The sequence below is a fragment of the Bos indicus x Bos taurus genome, chromosome 27 (genome assembly GCF_003369695.1).
Source record: "Bos indicus x Bos taurus breed Angus x Brahman F1 hybrid chromosome 27, Bos_hybrid_MaternalHap_v2.0, whole genome shotgun sequence".
NCBI lineage: Eukaryota > Metazoa > Chordata > Mammalia > Artiodactyla > Bovidae > Bos > Bos indicus x Bos taurus.
The window spans coordinates 32,842,154-32,848,153 of NC_040102.1; positions in this window are offsets into that span (position 1 = coordinate 32,842,154).

Consider the following 6,000-nt stretch of genomic DNA (forward strand, 5'->3'; position numbering starts at 1 on the left):
GCTGTGACGGGGAAGCAGTGGTGGGGGGAGACTGTAGGGTGGGGGCCCTAGCTGCTGCTGATGTCAGAGGCTGCCGTTGACTCTGGGGTGCGGTGGGGGGTGGGGGCGGTGTGCTGGTGACCTCCCCCAGGGCCAAGGCTCTCTTCCTCAGCCTTGCCTGGTTAACTCTCACGGTCCCTCCAAGTGGTAGAATGGGGAGAGAGGTCTGGGAATTCTCTGTGGTTCTGGAAGCCATTTCTGGCTTTGCTTGCGGATGAGGGCAGAGCCCCCCACCCCGCCACCCCACTGGAGGAGACCGGTGGGGGTCGGGGGGTGCCACAGGCCAGGAAGGAAGAGACAAGGCCCAGGCTGGATGGGGAGGCCCCGAGTGGGGAGGGTGGGCCCCGTGGGCTCGCTCACTCCCTCAAGAGTCCTCTACTGAGTGTCCAGTGGACTTCCCTGGTGGCTCAGATGATAAAGCATCTGCCTACAATGTGGGAGACCAGGTTTAATTCCCGGGTCGGGAAGATCTCCTGGAGAATGAAATGGCAGCCCACTCCAGTACTCTTGCCTGGGAAACCCCATGGATGGAGGAACCCGGTGGTAGGCCACAGTCCATGGGATCGCAAAGAGTCGGAGACGACTAAGTGACGTCACTTTATTTCTTTCTTTCACTGAGTGTCCACCATGAAGTTCTACAGTTTTAGGGGAAAGTGAACGGTGTGGCCCCATATGGGGAGCGGTAGGGCAGAGGAGGAGGGGTGCTCCTGGGGGGAGTCCCATTTGAACTGAGTGTGGAGAGTCAGGTCAGGAAGGAGTCAGCCAGGTGTGAGAGGGGCTGGGGTGGGGGGCAGGTATTCCAGGTAGAGCATCAGGGTCAGGGGGCAGGAAATCTGAGGGTGCTCAGCTGGGCCGTGTTTGTAGAGCACGGCGGGAAATGAAAGCTGAGACACAGGCGGGGTTCAGAGCAAGCTGGTGGGCCTGGGATGATTCCTCTGCAGGTTCCCAGGAGACAGAAGCCAAGCATTGAAGAGGGGGACCTTGGGCTAGTCTGGGCCCAGCCCTGAGGAGGTGAGTGCTGAGCATCACCTTGGGTATGTGGGAAAGCTATGTGCTGGAGGACAGACAGACAGACTTCCCAACCCCCTCCCACTACTTATTTTATGCCTGGGAGCCCTTGCTTCTTCAATCTGAATTTCCTTATCTGTATAATCAGGGTATATTTTCTTTTTCTTTGTATAATCCTCTCGTGGCAGTAATGAGGCTTAAATCAGGTAACGATACATCTTAGCCAGTGTCTAGGCACTCTGGACTCCCACCCCCGCCCCCAGCTTCTCTTCCAGCCCCGGGCCAGCGCCCTCCTGAGGTGCCCCCACGTTCGGGCCAGCTCCCAGCTCTGGACATCCCCTCACTCTACTCTTTAATTAGAATCCAATACCTTTGGGCCCCCTTGACAAACATTTATCACAGTGTCAATAAGGCTATTACCCATTCTCCCCACCCATGTTTTTTTAAAGACTTTCTTAAGCGAAAGAAAAACAGAGAAACTGAGAGGGAGAGACAGACTTCCCAGTGTTCCTCTACCCCACACCTGTGGGTCCTCCCTTCTATCCATGTCTGTAAACTCCATTAGGACCTGGAAATTTCATAAGGGCTTGGATCCTTTTCAAGTTTTGGACTCCCCAGCACTTAGCACAGTGCTAGGTAATTGTGTTGTGGCTTCGACTCAGTGGACTGTAGCCTGTCAGGCTCTCTGTCCATGGAATTCTCCAGGCAAGAATACAGGAGTGGGTTGCCATTCCCTTCACCAGGGGATCTTCCTGATCCAGGGATCGAACCCGTGTCTCCTGCATTGCAGACAGATTCTCTACTGTCTGATCCACTAGGAAAGTGATAGATAATTAAAAGTTCGGAGCCTGCCACTCTGGAGATTCTCAATAAGCACTGACTTTCTTCCAGCTCTTCCATACTGTTTATAGGATACAAGCTTATTTACAGTTGAAAGAAGGGCATGTTTTCCTCCAATGGGGCCAATTGTGAGAGGGCAGCAGAAAGTTAAGGCAAGTTTAACTCGTGGGGTTGAGGTCATTTTGGTTCACCTCCCTACAGAGAACACTTGATGTAATTCAGCACTTCCTTCCTCAGTCTGAGTTGCTTGCCATTGTGTAATTCTTACTTGTACAAAGGAGACTAAGCCTAAATTCGCCAAGGATGTGGAGTCCCTCCCATGAGTCTGGCTCAGTGCTGGGGACTCAGTAGATTATAATGGTTGATGTGGAAGTCCTGGGCCAGGGTTTGTTCTAAGCCAGTGGTCCCCAGCATTTCTGACACCAGGGACCCATTTCATGGAAGACAGTTTTCCCACAAACCAGGCCTGGGGGTGTGGTTTCGGGATGATCCAAGCATATTACATTTATCATGCTGCTGCTGATCTGATAGGCGGCTGAGCTCAGGTGGTAATGCAAGCGATGGGGAATGGCAGTGGCCTTAAATACAGATGAAGTTTCGCTGGCTTGGCCACCACTCCCCTCCTGCTGTGTGGTCTGGTTCCTCACAGGCCGAGGATGGGTCCTTGACCATGACCCCGGGGTTGGGGACCTCTGTCCTAAGCTCTTCACATATAGTCACTCAGTCCTTACGACCAGCCAAACTAGTTGGCACTATTGAGATCCTTGTTTGATTTATTTATTTACCATGTGCGTGCACGGCTTACGGGATGTTAGTTCCCTGACCAGGGGTCAAACCCTTGGCAGTGAAAGCACCAAGTTCTCACTGCTGGACTACCAGGGATGCCTGGGATCCCTGTTTAATAGACAGGAAACGGGAGGTCCTGAGAGGTGCCGCTGGAAAGTTCAAGAGTGTTCCGAAGTAAAGATACCGGGACGCACAATCTGCTCTCCACCTTTTTTTCAGAAGTGAAGATTTACAATGTTAGTTTCTGCTGTCCAGCAAAGTGAATCACTTATACATATGTTGCTGTTGCTCAGTTGCCCAGTCGTGCCAGACTCTGCGACCACATTCTTTTCCATTATGGTTTATTGCAGGGTAGTGGACATGGTTCCCTGGACTGTACAGCAGGACCTTGCTGTCTATCCATTCTTTATCTAATAGTTTGCGTCTGTCCATCTCCATCATCCCTCCCCTCCCTCCCCCTCTGGCTCGGGATCCGCTGTTCTGTGAGTCTGTTGTTTCTTTTGTAGATAAGTTCATTTGTGCCGTATTTTAGATTCCACGAATGAGTGACATTATGTGATATTTGTCTTTGTGACTCATTTCACTCTGATGATCGCTGGGTCCATCTGTGTAGTCATGAACTGCACTAATTCTTACGGCTGTGTGCTCTTTACAAAACTTGCAAATTCGTCTCTGAAAAGCGGGGCCCATATTTGCCGCTTACACCTGACAGATCTCAGGGTGATCAGCGGTGCACTCGGTTATCCCCTCACACTGGTTCTCTTGTTTTCGTCTTTCTGTCCCCCAGCAAGCCGGGGATGCTTGGCAGGGGCCGCAGTTAAAGCTGTCTTTGGCAATAGCCTAAACCAGAAGCGCCAACTGAAGGCAGGTGGGCTGAGTTTAACCTTCCAGATATTTGACCTACGCACCATTTTTAGAAAATTTTGAATTAGTTGCCAACACAAACTACAGGGACAGAAAAGAGACCAGTGGTTTGCCAGGGTCTGGGGAAGGCCGGGAAAAGGTAAATTCAAAGGGATAGGGGTGGTGGTTGCGTAACTACATGCAGTAGTTGAAACTCACGGAACTGTACGCTAAAGAGTGAAGTTTACTGTATGCAAACTTATTCGTCGGTAAAACTGGGTCTTCGAGATGAATTCCCAGGCAGTTGGGGTTTCTGACCTGGGATATGGGGAGCACTGGGCCCTCTCTTTTTGCTGTCCTAACTGCTGGTGGGCTGGTGCCCCGACATTACTCAATTCCTCGTATTTCCAGAGCACTTGAGGGCTTTTTGTAGCCCAGGGTCTAGCTAAGTGGCTAGAGTGGAGTTACAGAAATCTTTTTCTACTCTTTTTTTTTTTTTTTTTTAAACAAGGAGAATAGATAAAATCTAGGAAGCTGAGAAGTGGGGAAAAGAGAGGCAAAGCAGTGAAGTGAGAAGAAAAGGGCTTGATTTTATTCTCTGCTCCCACATAGGCCTGGCAGAGCCAGAGTTGACAGGGAGAGGAGCGCTAAGCAGGGTGGACTGATCCAGGCCTTTGGTACAGACAGAAATGTGCCACTTTCTTTGGTTGGTTTCCTAATTCTTTCAGGTTAGAAGATCTTGGGTCACTCAGATACAAAACTTGCTTGGTTGGGAACAGCAAGCACACTTAAAGTTGTCTCCTGCTTTCCTTATTTGGGGGACCCCAAAGGGGTAATATGGGCTTCCCTTGTGGCTCAGCTGCATAAGAATCCGCCTGCAATGTGGGAGACCTGGGTTGTATCCCTGGGTTGGGAAGATCCCCTAGAGAAGGGAAAGGCTACCCACTCCAGTATTCTGGCCTGAAGAATTCCACGGACTGTATAGTCCATGGGGTCACAGTCAGACACGACTGAGCGACTTTCACTTCATAAAGGGGTAGTATGTGAGGTGGGGGTGCAGCACTGCAGGTGGGAGGGAAACAGAAGAAAGAGCATCTGTTACTTCCAGCAACCCTGACAAGTCCTCCTCCACCCCGGCCCCATTTCCCTGGGATGCTCTACCAGGCATTTTCACATCAGTCATCTCCCAACTCTTCACTCCTGGAGGGCTGCAGTCTCCAGTGGAGGCAGTAAGAAATCATCTCCATATTCAGAGTAAGGATCTCTGCTAATTAATCCACTCCTGGTTGCTGGGTGAGTCCTGCTGTCTTCGTCCTTTGAGTTCTCTGACTGGTCTCTAAAGTATCTTAGTAACTAGCCTGAATCCACCGCATCCCCCATCCATCCATCATTTATCCATCCTTCCTTCAACTCCACAGATACGTACTGAGACTTGATATGTGCCTGACACCATTCTCCATGTGCGATCACAGGAGTGAATTTGACAAAAATCCTGCTTTAAGGATTTACACTGTTGGGGGAGTGAAATTTATGTTGGATTGCAGTAATTGCTCTGGTGAAAGACGAAGCTGCAAAGGATATAGTTGGGGATGGTGTTGCTATTTAAAATGGGTCTTCTGGGAAGGATTTTCTTGTAGCTGTCTGAGGCAAGTATGTCATAAACAAGACAACAGGAGATTCTGGCCCCACCCAGGCTTGCTCCACCTGCTCTACTGTCTCTCACTCAGCCTGTCACTCGCACTCCTGTGAGCAGAACTGAGGCCACTCTGCAGCCATCACACCCGGGTACCTCTGTGGTTCATGCTGACGTGGCGTCCATGCCGGATGGTATGAGGGTATCTGGCTCTGCTGAGTACCCAGGGCCTTCTGGGACTTTAGCTGAGTAGGCGAGAACAGATAATTGAGGTTTAAATTTAGCTGACAATGCAATGAAAGGTCAAGAGCCAAGGAAAGGGGAAAAGAACAGCGGGGAGAGTGAGAGAGGCTGCTGCACCCAGTTACGTCAGAATGAAGATGGATAATTTCAGTATCTGCGAAAAGCCTGGACTGGGCAGAACTGAGGGCGATCCCTGCACTGAGGGGCAGGGAGATGAAGGGGAGGGAGCAGGGAGCCTCATCTTGTTCCATCCTTCAGCTCTAGCCTGTGCGACAATGGTCTGAAGGGCAGTACCTTATCGTACCTGATGACTGAAACCCAGCCATGGCTTGAAAATTCCTGACCTACTATGGGAATTGTCTTCTTCTGAACAGAAGAATAAATCATAAATCTTATGATTGCATGTGGAATTGTCCGAGTGAGGTCAAAAAGATTACAATATTATAATCTTTTGTATAATTATACAATTATAATCAAAAGATTACAGTGAACTTGAATCTCTTGAAGGTGTTGGATATTCTGAAACAGTGGTGCTCAAAAACAACACATTCTGCTCTCAAAATTTTCTTGTAGTGAAAGTTAACCACATCTTCCACAGTTGGTGATGG